General features: G+C 39.3%; 1 long non-coding RNA gene across 2 annotated transcripts in view; it reads left to right on the forward strand.

Moving 5' to 3' along the window:
* Positions 1–16,787, forward strand: part of LOC133498237 (uncharacterized) — a 63,676-nt gene extending 46,889 nt beyond the window's left edge. The window contains exons 2-3 of one of the 2 annotated variants that reach the window (XR_009794246.1): positions 9,294–9,395; positions 16,525–16,787. This is a non-coding gene — a long non-coding RNA (uncharacterized LOC133498237). Of the gene's footprint in view, positions 1–9,293; positions 9,396–13,773; positions 13,874–16,524 lie in introns of those variants that run through there. The other variant, XR_009794247.1, reaches the window with a different exon arrangement.
* The last annotated feature ends 664 nt before the right edge of the window (positions 16,788–17,451 follow it).

Consider the following 17,451-nt stretch of genomic DNA (forward strand, 5'->3'; position numbering starts at 1 on the left):
AGCCTATGCGTTTGAGCCAGAATACACACGGGCGGAACTTTGACGTGTTGGACAGTGGGCGTGACGCTGATGGAGGAGCACAATCACATAACATGGACCTTGGCGATCTTCCAGACAGGCTCATTTCTAAACACTGGTGTTTGTGTTCTCTTTATGACCTAATGCCAACTGTGGCAGAATGCCAGTGGTGTCGTGAGTTTGAAAAGGTCAAACCAAAAATGGAGCATATTGGAATGAACTTGGATCACAACCAACATGTTCCCATAACATAAATGCTTGATACTAGATAATAGGTACGAAGTTGTTTGGACGAAGACGTGTTACATATCAATTTGCTTATGATCCATGACAGTTTGATGAAAGGATCACTTGTACATCCATTGGAGAATTAGTGAATACACATTTTTAACAGTCTTGGAATGCTATGTGAATGCTATGTGAGCACATGATTGCTATGTCCAAAGTTTATCAAAAATGTGACCTTATTTTCTGAGTACAGCGTAGGACTATTTAACAGTTTATTTATATGTAGTACATAAAATGCAAAAAAAAATTGGGACTTCCCTAAAGTGATTACACGTATACATCCATCCATCGATTTTCTTAGCTGCTTATCCGCACGAGGGTTTTGGGATTGTTGGAGCCTATCCCAGCTGTCAACGGGCAGGAGGCAGAATACACCCACACAGATACGGGGAGAACATGCAAACTCCACAAAGGGAGGTCCGGCATTGAACCCGGGTCCTCATAACTGTGAGGCCAATGCTTTACAGCTGCATCACCATGCCGCCAATCGTTGCTTATATTGTACCGGCACAAGAGGCTATAGCAGTGTGGCTAATAACCAGTAGTGGTTAGATGCGTGCAAATTTTCCTGGCTGATGAACGAGCCTCAACTGTGACAGCCACAGCTTTATCCTGTCAGGTTGACCCCACGGGAGGTTAAACAAGGACAAATTTGGGTGCATTTTCTCAGTTTTGTTGCAGTTTGGTGCACAACACGTCAGCATCTTGGCCTAGCTAGAATGAATGGTCTGTAATGCTAAGCACGGGCGATGTCTGGGGCGTGGTCAAGGATGTTTCTTCCGGGTCTGGCTGTGAAAGCTGGCACATATCCTGATTTTGCTTGGATTTAAAAAATGTTCTTTATTTTCATTTTTTTTTCAATTAATGTCCAAAATATATGTAATAATAATATTACTTCATACAGGAGGGTTGATTGTACATGTGAATTTTGGGTAAAGTCTTTCTTTAATAAGTCATGTGGGTGTTCCCTCTAATTGGCTGGTGATCAGTTCAGGGTGTGTCCCAACTCTTGCTCGAACATAGCTGGGGTAGGCTCCACCATGCCCATGACACAAGTGAGGATAAGTGCTACAGAGAATAGATGTATGGATGGATAGATGGATCAATGGAAGTGAGGAGGATTTATATGAATTACAGTATTCCTTAATTGCCTAAATACATAACCCTACTGTCTGAACTAAACGCTCAGTGTCATGAACCCACCTATTGAATTTGACACTCTTTTTTGGAGAACTTTAAGCACTTATCACATATTTAGCCACGACTTGGGAAAATATTTTTTCACACTAAAACACATTTTACAATTTTATGCACTTGTGTTGCATAATGATAAGTAACAGGGAGCAAAAGTGAAATGCAATTGCTCATCTACTAAATCCAAAACCCTTACACAGGTTTCCTGAGGTGTCAATAAATTGCTGCAGTTTGGTTCAACTGTCTCAGTTGAGTTAAATATGAGGGAAGACTACATACTTGACAACAGGCCAGAAGACCATGATACCCTACACAGGATCGCTAAACCATAAAGGTCATACGTGAGGAAGCTAGCTGTTCAGAGAGACCTGTGTATAAGCATATCAATGGAAAGTCTAGTGGAAGGACAAAATGACAGAAGATGCACCACCAAAAGAGATGACAGTGGGCTTCAGTGGTTTTTCAAAGAAAGAGGATTCAAGAATCTTGCAGAAATCTAGAAAGAATGGTGTGAGGCTGAAGTCACCTTTAAAACAAAACATCACATTCAGACATCCTACTCCTAGTTCTTCGGGTTAAGCCACTTTTGAGTCTGAGCCAACGTAGAAGGCGTGACAACTGGGACAAGGAGAAAAAGGACTGAACTGTTGATCAGTGGTCCAAGGTTCTCTTTTCTGATTCAAATAAAGTCTGTCTTTCATTCAGGAGTCAAGGTCCAAGGGTTTGGTGCAAGACGGGAAAGAAAAGAACCCAAGCTGCTTGAGTTCCAGTGTGAAATATCCACAGTGAGCCATGATTTGGGGTGCAATGTCCAGTGCATGGGGGGCACAGTTGTGGAACTGGTTAGATCGTTGGCCTCACAGTTCTGAGGATCGGGTTTCAAATCCCGGCCATGCCTGTGTGGACTTTGTATGTTCTCTCCGTGCCTGCATGCCTTTTTTCTGGGCACTCCGGTTTCCTCCCACATCCCAAAAACATGCATTAATTGGAGTCTCTAAATTGCCCTTACTGTAGGTGTGAGTGTGAGTGCAACAGTTGTTTGTCTCTATGTGCCCTCCGATTGGCTGGCAACCAGTTCATGGTGTACCCCACCTCCTGCACGATGATAGCTGGGATAGGCCAGTGCGTGTGAACCCTTGTGAGGACAAGCGGCTCAGAAAATTGATGGATGTTTCTTTATTTTCTTCACACTATTGTAATTTTTGGAAAAAAAAAGTCTATATGTCGCCTTTAAGACATGTAGTGTGTCAGTTGAATATTACACAGAATGGTTAGTTTTTAACACGTACTGTACAGTACTGTGTTCAAATTTTTGGAATTCTGACTTTGTGGCTTTTATGAGCTGATACCCCAAATCAGGTAAAATAAACAAATAAATACTTCAAAAAGTTTACACTTTTAGGCCGTGAATCCATAATCTAGGAATGTTTAACTTTTTGAATGGAATTATGTAAACAAATAAACTTTACTGTGATATTTTTTTTTTGGCAAAGTGTCTGTATTATGGCATATTGGACTTTTTGGCATGGTTAAATTACCCCCTGGCATCTTGATGTGACAGTGGATTCATCTGTATACTGGAAACAAAGGGTAAACTTTGCCTCTGGAGAGTATGACAAGACTTTTGTTCCCCTCATTTTAAAGGAGTGTAAAATTTTGTATGGAATGTGCACATGTAACTCCTTGCACTGTTTATGGAATGAGTAACACTAAAGTAATATGATAATTACAACAATCAGGATCGAGTTATGCAACATTGTTTCAAGGTCAAAAACATTTTGCAGTGTGACTAATCATAAAGGCTTCATGACATAAGACAAGTGCTTTTTAACTACAGCCAAATCCCCTACCTATGCCTGTAAAACATGTATAAGCTATGCTTTCCTGGGTTTTATATTAAAACTGTCTCAGCATTACATCCCAGACACCTAATTCCAAGCCTTACCTTTGTAATATTGCTAATGAGCCTTTAAGCTCTGAGATCCCTCTTTCTGCTGTGTTCTACGTTCCCTTTGATCCTGGCAATCCGTTTCCCAGCATCCTCATGGGGTCCGTGCATAGTGTTACCTCACAGCATAGCGGTAATGCTACAAATACTTATCCACATCCCTCTGTTTTTTGAAATTCTCAAGAGCAAAAGTTTGCTGCAAGTGAAGGAAGTCTTTTTCAATACAGTAGAGAGAGAATGGAAAAGTTTATCATAAAGATACCTCATCTTAGCTTCTTTCAAATTTTAGTTCAAGACTTTCTCTTTCGAGTTGCTACGATATCTGTTAATTGTGCACATATCTGTTTCTGGTACATTATGAGTACATGAACAATTCTATATTCAGCATGTGATATCCCTGCAGTTGTTTATGATAGTGCTTTCCAACATATGTTTTTAATGTTGGGAAAAGCACTTAAAAATGTTTTCGCTCAACATTTTTATCCCATAGTAAGTTTAATTCAGAAATGCCACAGCGCAAAATAACAAAAGACAATACGACAGAGACAAATATTTGAGAATTCTGTGTGGGAAGCCCATGCTGAGTTAAGAAATAATCAAATTAAATAGCAATTGCATGTGCTGTGACAGAACAAGATATGAAGACCAAAATTGGATGTAGATTAAGAGATCAAGTCTCTATATAAATATTGCATTTTCCAAACAAAAATAAGGAAACCCATGAAGCAACTATGAATTGAATTTTTCCAATTAACTCAATGAGGAAAATAAACAAACCAGTCACACATCACAAATGAGCTCTTCACTTTCTCTGATTTTCTCTTGTCCTCTTGTGCTCCATTTAAAACAAAAATTCGCAACTGTTTCTGTTGGTTGAAAATAATATAGGTTAACATTAAGTTGCTTGTGGTACCTTTTACATCAACCTCAATACAAATGGTCAAATATATTAAAGCCTTGTTTTTGTGCCTACAGCTTGTGAGGGAGGCATGGTATGCAAAAAGAGATTGTGCTAGGAAAACTGTTTAGTCTGCCTGAATGTGCACTTGTACAATGTGAGGCTATCCACTCTCCCCTGCATCTCTGCAACAGCCTTCCCCCTCATTGCTAACAAACTCTCTGCCAGGCCTTACCTCAGGCGGCCCTCGGTAATTATTCTCCAATGCCACAAGCCGGTGAGATGGGTATCTGTTACACACTGTGTGCCAAGCTAAGAAAAACAACGACTGCAGGGCCATTATTTGTCAATCAAATCCAGGGCTAAAACAAAATGCTGTCTGCTATAACCCGAGTTGTTCTTAACATCATTGAAAACTGTCAGGCCAAAGAACATTTGTATTGATTTTTGTACTTGCTGATTTATTTTTATCATCCTGGCACTTCTGATCGCTCTGCAGGAAATCCTTTATAATTAAACGTTTCAAACGTTTCTTCTGTAATCACTGTATATGACAAAGGAAAACATTTAAGTGCAAAATTACAATACATTAGAAATAGGACAGAATCAAACCAATTCATCTGTGCTAATGTGCAATGATATATCCACAGATTAATGTTGTGAAAAATATTGTGGAAGTCTTCATTTATCTTTTGGGTAAGTTGTGTTTTGTTTTGTTTAATGTTTTCCCGGGTCCCATGGTTTCTGGCTTTGGTGCTCAGCCACATGTCTCTTTTCCAAGTGTTCCTCCTTGTCCCGTCATCAATTGGTACGTATTTACAGTAGTTCCCTGTTTTTTTTCAGTTCTTGTCGTTTAATTGTCATTGTCATATGACTAAGTCATCCATTTTATCCCCAGTCGTGTCTTAGTTCCTGATTTCTTTGTGCCCTGGTGTTTCTTTGTTATTTTATTTACATGTTTGGACTTTTATTGATTCAGCATAACCTATTTGATCCATGTTTGACTTTTTTTTTAGTTAAAACATTTTTTGATTTTGGTGCACTCCTACCTTAGCCTCCTTGCTTCTCCACTTGGGTCCTCCGTGTTTTGCCTTGCCTTCTTTGCCCTCAAAAACATGTTTGTAATAGATTCTTCTTTTTCTTTCGTCTTGTCCCGTTAGGGGTCGCCACAGCGTGTCATCTTTTTCCATCTTACCCTTTCTCCTGCATCTTCCTCTCTAACCCCAACTGTCCTCATGTCTTCCCTCACCACATCCATCAACCTTCTCTTTGGTCTTCCTCTCGCTCTTTTGCCTGGCAGCTCCATCCTAACCTGCTTACACCAAGCGAGAACCTCAGCATCTTCATTTCTGCTACCTCAAGTTCTGCTTCTTTTTTTTCTTCAGGGCCACCGTCTCTAATCCGTAAACCATGGCTGACCTCACCACTGTTTTATAAACTTTGCCCTTCATCATGGTGGATACTCTTCTGTCACATAGAACACCAGACACCTTCCGCCAACTGTTCCACCACGCTCGGACCCGGTTATTCATAGATAATTGGGTTCATTTAAAAAAACAGTACATAAACCAGTTCCGATTCAACTATTGAATCACACCCTCAGCACTCCCTCGAAGGACTCTAAAAACGGTTTCTAATCTGAACTGCTGTTTGGTACATAGGCACAAACAACAATCAGGACCTGTCCACCTACTTGAAGGCAAAAGGAAACTACCCTCTCATCCACTGGGGTGAACCACAATGACCAGGCTGTGGCAACAAGTTTACCCACACCTGCTTGGTGCCTCTCACCGTGGGCAACTCCAGATTGGAAGATAGTCCACCACCCATCAAGAGGATTAGTACAAGAGCCCAAGGCATGAGTGGAGGTGAACCCGACTATATCTCCTTCTGTACCAGAGAGGTGACATTAAACTTCCCTATAGCCAGCTTCTCTAGCCAACGATTGGATCACCAAAGTTCCTGGCTTGGGCCACCTCCCTGTACACACTGCACCTGACTACTATGGCCCCTCCCACAGGTGGTGATCCCATGGGAAGGTGGACCTACATTACCCTTGTGGTCTGTGCCCGGCCACGCCCCATTGGTGCAGGCTTGGCCACCAGGCACTCGCCTTTGAGCCCCACCTCCAGGCCTGGTTCCAGTGACTCATGTCAAGACAAGGGAAACCTGAATCTATTACCATATACTGTCATAGGGGTATTTTAGCTGTGCTTTGTCTGGTCCCACACCTAGTGTAGCCCTTGAGGACAAAAAGTCATGTTTGCTTACAAATATGGGCTACATGTAAAATCTCATTTAGGTTAACCAAAATTGGGCAGACCTTGGCCAAATGTATGGAACGGATTTAGCAGCCCACCCATTTGTACACTACAGATAAATACAGAAATAGTCTGATCTGAACTCAAAATTTGAAACATGACTTAAAAGGCATTTGTTTTTTTCCCCATTTGTGCTACTGTATTATAGTTACAGACCTCTTTTTGTGCAGATTGTAGACATTTATTTGTTCTGATCAGTCCTCATTCAGTGTGGTGCTGGTTTTATAATTTCAGCAGGTGGCTTCCAATCTCTTTTAGTCACAGCTTGTGGCTCATTATTCTCTTTCTTTTCCATGCTCACATTCATACTGTACCTATGGACAATTTAGACCAGGGGTCGGGAACCTTTTAGGCTGAAAGCGCAAATATTTTAAAATGAAGCCATCCAATATTTTTCAAACTAAATTCTAGTGGATTTGTGTATTTTATGTAAGACCGACACTTTAAGAATACTATAAATCTCTAAATTCATTTAAATAACATTATGCTGTTGCTAACCAATGATGACAAAAGTACTTTTTTACCCTAAATGCGACTTCTTTGCTGATGGCTTAGTCGTCTGTTTCATATGTCATTAAATGAAACTTCATGCAGCTTTTGAGACTTCCATCCGTTATTCATGAACCTAGGTTTGTCTTAATATTTTTTTTTAATGTGAGAAAGACTTTTCATATGCATAGTTATAACCAAGCATTGTCAGTACAGCAATATTCACATTCCGCAGTGTGTGGTACATGATGGGAAGTGCATTCCAAGTTTTCACAATCAACTGGTCTGCAGGTTTTTAATTTTTTTCATTTGTCCCCACTTATGTGTGCTCGCCAGCAATGCTTTCCGACAGAGGCATGTCTTTCGGGGAAAAAAAAAAATCCGGTGGTGGGCAGTGCATAAGCACACTGTCATTATAAACCATATAAACTATGTTGAAAGACCCAGCCACGACCCATCTTCAATGATCTGACTGAGGGAAAGAGGTTGTTCCCCAAAATCTCATGATACATGGCTGCGGTCATCCTCTCCTTAACACAGTGCAGTTGTCCTGTCCCATGTGCAGAAAAACACCCCCAAAGCATGATGCTACCACCCCCATACTTCACAGTTAGGATGGTGTTCTTGGGATGGAACTCATCATTCGTCTTCCTCCAAACACGGTTAGTGGAATTATGACCAAAAAGTTCAATTTTGGTCTCATCTGACCACAAAACTTTCTCCCTTGAACCCTCTGTATCATCCAAATGGTCATTGTCAAACTTAAGGCGGGCCTTGACATGTGCTGGTTTAAGCAGGGGAACAATTCATGTCAAACCATGACGTCTTAGTACATTACCAAGAGTCACTTTGCAAACCGTGGTCCCAGTTCTTTTCAGGTCATTGACCAACTCCTGTTGCGTAGTCCTGGGCTGATTCCTCACCTTTCTAAGGATCATTGAGACCCCACAAGTTGATATCTTGGATGGGGATCTCCTCTGATTGAGAATGACTGTCATGTTTAGCTTCTTCCATTTTCTAACAAATGCTCTAACAGTTGACCTTTTTTCACCAAGCTGCTTGACAATTTCTCTGTAGTCCTTTCCAGCCATGTGGGGTTGTACAATTTTGTCTCTGGTGTCTTTGGACAGCTCTTTGGTCTTGGCCATGTTACAAGTTTGACTCTTGCTGATTGTATGGTGTGGACAGGTGTCTTCATGCAGCTAACGACCTCACACAGTTGCATCTGATTCAGGATGATACATGGAGTGGAGGTGGACTAACAGATCTGTGAGGGTCAGAATTCTCGCTGATAGGTGTTCAAATACTTATTTGCAGCTGTATCACACAAATAAATCGTTAAAAAAATCATACATTGTTGTATCTGGATTTTTCTTTTTAGATTATCTCTCTCACAGGACATGCACCTATGATGACAATTTCAGACCCCTCCATGATTTCAAATACTTATTTTCTTCACTGTAATTAAATATTTGGTCTTTCTCCTGATTCACTTCATGTCACATGTGTTTTGTACCATTTGGATTGACTTTACATCTCTTCAAGCTATGTAAAACATCCAAATCGTGCTCAGTGTGAATGCAGCATTCGGGCGTTAGCTAACTCCAATAACTGATGTGAACTCCAGGACATATTGATCATTGACACTTTGTTGGCATCTTGAGGCCCAGGTTCTGCTTCCCACAGTGGGGCAGGACTTCACTTTGATTAACTTTGACTAATGTGCATATCTGTTGTGCTTGCAACACAAACCAAAGAAATAAAGTAAAATGACCAAGCCATGAATCAACTGGAAACATTCCTAAATTGGAGCTAGTCAAGGTATCAATGTATAAAAAATCCTGAGCAATTGAGGTTGATCATTATGAAGGAACAAAAATATCTATTAACTCTAGCTCTTTGAAGCCTGCACACAAGTCAAACGAGTAAACCACTACACTGTCATTGACTCATTCATATTATATCAAAGCAGTACTAGAAAATAAAACAAAACAAAACAATGTCCACCTCATTCTGTGCTATTCTTGTTCGTGCAAATATTGCAGACAGTGATTGTAAAGATGTTCAGGTAGATTTCCATCTACATTTGCACTTAGAAGCTGCACAGACTGTTTTTTTTTTGTCATCATTTGTAAAGGTGGCAGATGCGCAGGGGATCCCAACACAGCACAGAAGGGCAACACTGGCTGAAGACAGCTGAAGATGCTCTCCTTTGGTGGATTTTGGGGGAAACCTGGAGGTAATATTATAATACATCTGTTGGATTTCTCTTAGCGTCACATATTTTAAAGAAATTAAAGATAGAATTCATATGTGGTCGTGACATTACCTTCACGACATTTTTCATTCACTTCAATACCACACGAAACTGTAAAAGCCTGTTACCGCAGTCAAATTCCCTGTTTAATTCGTATTGCAAAAAGTAGTCAATTATTGTCACATTTTTCCTCTTTATACAAACCAAGCACAATGAGCTTGTTTACTAGTGTATTCTCAATCCATAACACACATTATCACATCAGAGAGATTGCTTGTGGGATACGCAACTAATTAGAGCGACCCACAAACATGATCAGCCTAGACTTCTAACTCCAAAAAGGCTACACATGCTTGAAGAAGCTTTGGAAACTATGCAACCTAACTCTTATTAGTGGAAAAAGAGGGCAACAACTGTGGAGGTGGGGGGGGGGGGGGTTACTTGCACACAAGAGGGAGAGAGTGAGGGTGAAAGACAAAAATTGAGTGAGTGAGCAAGCAAGAAAGACTTGTCTCCATTATTACTTTTATTAATTTAAATATAATACACTGGAAGCAAATGTGAAATGATTTGGTTCATTGTCTACAGTACACATCTCTTCTTTCACTTTGAAGAGTACATGAAAATATTCAAAATAGCATATGACTTAATTGGATGAAATCTTGTGGATTGAACAAACATGCTGCAGATTTAATGTTTACTACATTGCAACAGTGGAAATGAATACCCAATCCTAGTCCTCTAATTGTGTTTGTGCTATGCAGTACACTTGTTTATTTTTTGCATTTGTTTCCTGGCTGGACATTTTATTTGGTTATGACTCATGATATACACTTACTAGCCATAACGTTAGGTACATCTGCTTGATCTCACATGAAAGCAGAATGCCCTGAGTATCATCAAAGTGGGGAGAAATGTAGGCTACTCTGGAAATACATTAATTTTAAATTTATTTTTAAAAAAAGAAAGGCAAAAGCATACTGCTCTCATGCCCAAGGAAGCAGATGGTATTGAGGAAGGGGATGACGATTTTGACAACTCCGGTCTGTTGCTCCCTTGACTCCAACTATTTACTCCTCTTGTAATCACTGTTGTTACATGTTTTGTTGTACACTGTAAAGCTGCGACTCTGGTGCAAGCTCTAAATTTGGAGTCTCAGTGGATTCTGTGGAAGTGATTTTTTGATTGAACAGTTCGGGATGTTATCAGAGTTGGGTGTGGTCAGTGAAAATTAACCAAAAACTGTGACTAGTAACAATTAGTTCATCATTTAACAACGGTTGCATCTCCACTTCCTGCCCAAGTTAGCTGGGACCTTGTGTTTGTGTGTGTGCGTGTCGGTGTGTGTGTTTACTGTTTACACAGTGTTTGTGTGTATATATATTAATTGGACTCTCTAAATTGCCCCTAGGTGTGATTGTGAGTGCGGCTGTTTGTTTCTATATGCCCTGCGATTGGCTGGTAGCCAGTTCAGGGTGTACCCCACCTCCTGCCCCTTGGCAGCTTGGATAGGCTCCAGCAATCTCGCGACGCTTGTGAGGATAAGCGGCTAAGAAAATGGATGAATATATATATATATATATTTTTTTTTTTTGCCCCAGTTTCATCATCCCGCCTTCACCCCTGCTTAAAGTTATTCATTAGGGTAGAATGTGTATAAAAGGAGGAAATTTGCTTACCAGTTGAAAGGTCTTTGTGATTTCAATACAGTCAAGCCCAGGTCAATTCCAGAACTGCAACCTTCATCCGAGAGACTGACATAGCTAAAAGATGTGTAACAGCGAACACGCAGCACATTTTACACAATCAAAGGGGTCCCGAGACTTCAGTTCATTTACAGGAGGTATATCAAAGATGTGCACAGTAATTGATGTAGCATAAATGGAGAGGGAGTTGTAGAATACATTATCAATTTGCAGCCATGTTAGTTTGCAAATGGAAGACAGCGTCTCTATTGTACACTTTCCAGTGACGATAGTATATAACAGAGTGTTCAAAACTTCCACTTCAATAAACACTTTATTTTTTAATGGAAAACAAAAGCCCCCATCTGAGTCATCATTGTCAACACCAATTTAAAAATTTCTATTGTGATTTTTAACTGCAATCTCTCTGTTCAAATATTTTAATATTCAATTAATTTAATTTAATTCTATTAATTTGTTGTAAACATCAAATAGTTTTCAGGTGTCAATAAGCTGACTCGGGTCTCCAGTTTGCCCAGAGCTGTGACTGGAGCGCAGTATTATTGCAAGAGACTTCTTTATGAAGGTTGGTGGACCAAATGATCAGGTCACAGAGGGGGTGTAGCTGAAGGCTCAGTGTGTGGTAAACATTTCTTTAATTTATTGCATGTAATATTGTTTTTGTCGGAATATGGGGTTTGTATTTCCGACTTCAGCGATTACTTCAGAAATAAAGAAGAAAAAAAAAGCTTTCAAGGAGATATCAAATATGCTGACTGGAGACATATTGCTAGCAATTGATATATACTCTTTGAGTATATTTAGCAAATATAGCCTAAAGTTAAAAACAGGGGGGGTGAAGTATGTAATGTGTGCAAACAATTTCTGCTAAAAAATACTCTATTTTCAGCTGACATTAACATGAAAGAGATTACAGGTGAGATATAAAAAACAGCGTCAAGAAAAAATAAATAACATAAAATGCCTGATATTCTACATTGTTGCTGTTTGTTTTCTGTGTTCCATTCCTATTTGTTTTTAAACTTTTTTTCGACTATAAAGTCTATTAAAATGCATTAAATCCATACTTGATTAAACTATGATGCAACCTCTATGAGATGTGGTGGAAAGGAAAATAAGACCAGGGTGTGCTTTAATAAGCTAGTATTGTTTATGAGGGGATCTTCATTTTATTGCTTAACATAAGGTGGCACGGTGGTGCAAATGGTTAGAACGTTGGCCTCAAAGTTCAAGTCCAGGCCCTACCTGCATGGAGTTTGTATGTCCTCCCCATGCCTGCGTGGGTTTTCTCCGTGAACTCTCTCCTCCCACATCCCCAAAACATGTATTAATTGGAGACTCTAAATTACCCCCAGGTGTCATTATGGTTTCGACTGTTGTCTGTCTCCATGTGCCCTGCGATAGCCCGGCAACCAGTTCAGGGTGTACCCTGCCACTTGCCCATTGACAGCTTGGAGAAGCTCCAGCACTCTTCTGACCCTTGTGAGGTTACGCAACTCAGAAAATGGATGGATGAAAACAATTGTGATTTGTTTGAATAGATTGATAATTTGTGAAGTGTTCCAGTTGATAAATTTGGTAAAAAAAAATGTCAGAAGCAAGCACCTGTGTTTCCTTCTGCTGTCGCTCAACATAACATTTAACATTAGAATCAAATCTTTGTTTCATAAAAGGGCACCATGTCTCTTTTTATAAGAGTAATTTTAGGAAAAATGAAGACAAACCTCTATCAATCTAATTAATTAAAGACTGTTTCATGAATTAAATTAAAATCAAGATTACAGTGGTTTCTCTCTTGGTTGGGGAGAGTGAAGGTCAGGAAAGTAAGGCAAAGACGCAGAGGATCCAAGTTTAGGGAAGCAGGTGGTCAACGCAGGAGTTAAGGAATCAAAAAAACTCTATCCAGCCACGAGACACTTATCCTCACAAGTGTCACCGGAGTGCTGGAGCCAATCCCAGCTATCACCGGGCAGGAGGCGGGGTACATCCTGAAGTGGTTGCCAGCCAATTGCAGGGCACATGGAGACAGACAACAGTCGCAACCACAATGATACCTGGGTGTAATTTAGAGTCTCCAATAGATAAATATTTTGGGGATGTGGGAGGAAACTGGAGTGCCCGGAGAAAACCCGCGCAGGCACGGAGAGAACATGCGAACGCCACACAGGCGGGGTTGGGATTTACACCCTGGTCCTCAAAATTGTGAGGCCAACGCTCAATGGACCAACAAAAGTAACCACACAAGAGATGGACATCATGGAACATGAGAAACATTAAACAAAACCAATCTAACCAAAATGTAGACCTTGACACTTTCACTAATAATCTCAATCACACATAAAGAGTTTGGAATGGAAACCAGGAAGTGAAATGTTATATAAATTTTAATTAAATCTAGAAGAGGTAACTATGGCTAATATTCGGAGGGACCCACAAAAAAAAAAGAATAATAATGGAAATAGAATGGACATATGTTAAGAAAAATAGCCATGTGTTGGTGGACTAAAAGTATTAGGTTTCAATGTGTTCTCGGGAAGAAAGGGGGCAGGTTTAGCTGAAGATGAAGACATACAAAAGTAAAACAAAAGCGATGCAAAAATGTTGTCCGGTTGTGGTCTGCTCATAATGTTTCCTGTCGTTTCAACTTCTTGCAGGCCCTGCTCTTGGTCTTAACTGCAGGTGGAACAGGCAGAGATGCCGAGTTTTTTTTTTCTTTCCTTGGAGCTATGCCAACAGAACAAGGCTGGGAAAAAAAAAAAAAAAAAAAAAAAAACGATTGAAGCCTCAAAACATCATGGTCCGGGGTCGCTTGTGCACGTGGTGGCAATAAGACAAAGAAAAAGTGGAGGGGAATGGGTTGACCAAAGACCCCGCGCAGCTTCAGGGATGTTCGTCAGGAGGGACAGAGAGCCAAGAGCAAAGAGACCGAGAAGGCGGAGGTCAAAGAATTATACACTCACGGGGTGTTTTATAAGGGGGGAATAGAGAAGACCACACCTATCAGCTAATATTTAGTCTACAATTCATTAAAAAGATCTTAAAAATGATTGCTCTATTGTTCAACAATGACTCCACAAATCCCCAATCACATTTTAATTGCGAGCCCATTTAGATTACATGAAGAAAAGACAGCTACAATGTAGCAATTTCAGCGTCAACCTGAAATGTGATATTAGATGCCACTAATTATTCTTCACCACAAAAACTACATTGTATCGATAAACAGTTAATGCTGTCTGGTCTCATCTCGTTGCAAATTAGATGTTTGTGGTTACAAATGCAAAATGAAAAATGTATCCCAATGATGATGGCAGTAGCTGATTGTGTTCTATGATATGACATCATCAAAATCTTTAATTTTGCAGAGGGTAATACTTTAGTCAATCCCATCAAACACCTTTCAGATAAACATTTGAACGGACGGTTTCTTCTTGATCAGGGGTCTGCACCTTAAGGCTCTGTAGAGCAGCATTGGGATCTTTCATCAATTTGCTGTGGCTCTGGGACTTTGTAAAATAAATCATAAATAATGAGTATTTTATCAAAATTTTAATTAGTTCTTTCATTTTTCCAAGTACAATTCTAAATTTGAAGATTATGATGGCCTTGTAACATTACTGCATGTATTGATTGGTGTATAGATGTTTTTGTTTGTCATTGTCATTGTTGTTGTTCAAAATATGAATCTCAACCTCAAATGTGAGACCCACGGTATACAAATCCAAGAAAAGAAATGTTTCCGAAGAGAACAGATGAACTAAATTAAAAGAAATATTGCTCATTCCTCATGTGATGACAGCATACCATCATGTGTGAAAAATGAAGGTGACATCTGCAACCCTGATGTGCCGACGCTGTATGCTGAGGTTCAGGAGCAAAAATGTAATTAAACTGGTAAAAGATTTTTTTAATTGGCCTGTATTGTAAAAATGTATATTTTCCATCATTAGGTGGTGTGATAAAAATAATGAAAGATTTTTCCTCAGTTCAAAATGTTGTACCATGCAGAATATATATATATATATATATATATATATATATATATATATATATATATATATTTTTTTTTTTTTTTTTTTCCCTCTGGAGCAGTCCATAATTTCATGACTGTAACACATTGTATACGTTTTTTATACATGTGAGACTTTAGATGTCAAAAGGTTTTTGTGGCTTTGGAGTGCATCTTAATAAAAAGGTTTTACAGTTAAGAATGGTAGACATCTGTATGAAATTTATTTGTCACTTCCCTAAAGCAACTGTTTGCTTTTATGAGGCAACGCCCAAGCAGCATTCCCGAGTACCACCGTGAGTCAGGTTCTTAAGGTTTCTTGTTGTTGAAAGGTAGTGCTTAGTCTTGCAACATTTATTCGGTATCTTTAAGAATATTAGAGGACCATGCTCCTCAAATTGCTATATTATGGGTGGAGCTATATGCTATTGTTACATGTATTTAAAATCAGAAAAATATTATAACTGCTAAAAACTTATCATATGATGCAATAATTTTAATGAAAGGAGAATACACCACACATCTCTTTAACAAAAATTAAAATACAAATGTTTAACATGAAATCATGAGTGCATTAGTAGGAATTGTTGTCATTCAGAGTTGTTTCAATATATTGAGCCACATCCATTTTCTGTAATTCTACTGCAAAATGACAGAATCAAGAAAATTCTTTCTGCTTCATATACATGAATTTCAAAGGCTTATTCTTTTATCCCTGTTGGAGCTGTTGTTAGTACTAGTAGTATTTCCACAAAACACATTTGAAGACTCACATGAATTAGAAAAAAAAAACTTTTTCGTACATTTAATTGCTCATACAAAAATGACCAGTATGCATAAAAAATAATAATAATAATTAAGCTTGCATTAAAAAAAAAAAACTGACACTTTCAGAAATTTACTTTGACAAATACTTGTATTTGGCCACTTGGACTTTAATCAATTAAAATGTATTCATGTAGGATGTTACATTTAAAATTATAAAAACATTTAAAAAGAAACATGAAGTGCTTCACAAGACCACTGATAAAAATAAATAAATAAATAAACACTAAGACAACTCTCCCACCCACCCGCAGTCTCTGAGCACCTTTAAAACCCAACACTCTTGTGTAAAAGTAGTTACAATTGAAAGAGGTAAATAACATACAGTAGCTGTTGAGAGAGACATGGGTGAGCAGATTGTGCAGAAGTTGGACTTGTTGTTTAATTTGTTTCCTGTGAACTGTTTTCAGATTAATACAGTTGAACTCTTGTGCTAATGTTTTACGAGCAATATTCTCACCTGCGCGTAAGTCAGAAATGGTGCGCAACCGTATACTTTAATGGCTGTGTTGATTCTTCTGTCTACTCAAATCTGTGATTTCAGCACCCTCACATCAGATTTGGTTTTTAGGTGTCCGCACGCTGCATTGATTCTTCGATCCACTGAAGCACTTTTCCTCTTCTGCACTCCAATGACTGTCGTAGGTCCAGCTTCCCGTGAATGTGAAAAATCTTTCTGCACCTTTTGATTCAGTTAACTGGCCAGTGGTGACAGGACTCCAAACATGTTTTCAGTCATAGCCACAATACTCTGATTACTTTTATTGGATTTTTTTTTCCCATGTAAAATAAAACACATTTCTTTGAACTTTCATCTTTCAAAGTTTGAACTGCATAACTGTACAAGAGCCATCCTTGCATCCAGACTGGGAGATGACAAATTATAATAAAAATCCACCTCATGGGCTGTTTTTATTATTTAAACTATTTATTCATTAATTTATTCATTTTCCAAGCCGCTTATCCTCCCGAGGGTTGCGGGAGTGCTGGAGCCTATCCCAGCTATCAATGGGCAAGAAGCGGGCTACACCCTGAACTGGTTGCCAGCCAATCACAGGGCACATGGAGACACTCACAATCACACCTAAGAGCTCCTCGCTTCTAAAAATTCCTTGGGAATCAACAATAACATGAGCAACAGCTGGGTGACACTTAATCATGCAAAGTGTTCGTGGTAGCCCCGCGACCAGTCCTGTCATAACAAAGCGGGGTCCGCCCTCCAGTTTGAAAACCACTGATTTAGAGACAGCCTCAGATTTCGGTCACTCACGCTTTTTCGTGGTTTTGCACCAATTCCCAGGTTGCGCATGGTGAGTGTTCAGCGGTCTGGAAGGGAGAATGTGCACAGATGAAAGGTGAACAAGCCTGACGTAAAAAGAAAAAATAAATCTGTCAACGTGCTTCACACCAAGCGAATATTGTGTTTGTTGATGGAAGTGTTTTTCTTTGTTTGAGGTTGTTGAAGTTCAATATATTTGATTTGTAAGTGTCTGGCAAA

The sequence above is a fragment of the Syngnathoides biaculeatus genome, chromosome 3 (genome assembly GCF_019802595.1).
Source record: "Syngnathoides biaculeatus isolate LvHL_M chromosome 3, ASM1980259v1, whole genome shotgun sequence".
Taxonomy (NCBI): domain Eukaryota; kingdom Metazoa; phylum Chordata; class Actinopteri; order Syngnathiformes; family Syngnathidae; genus Syngnathoides; species Syngnathoides biaculeatus.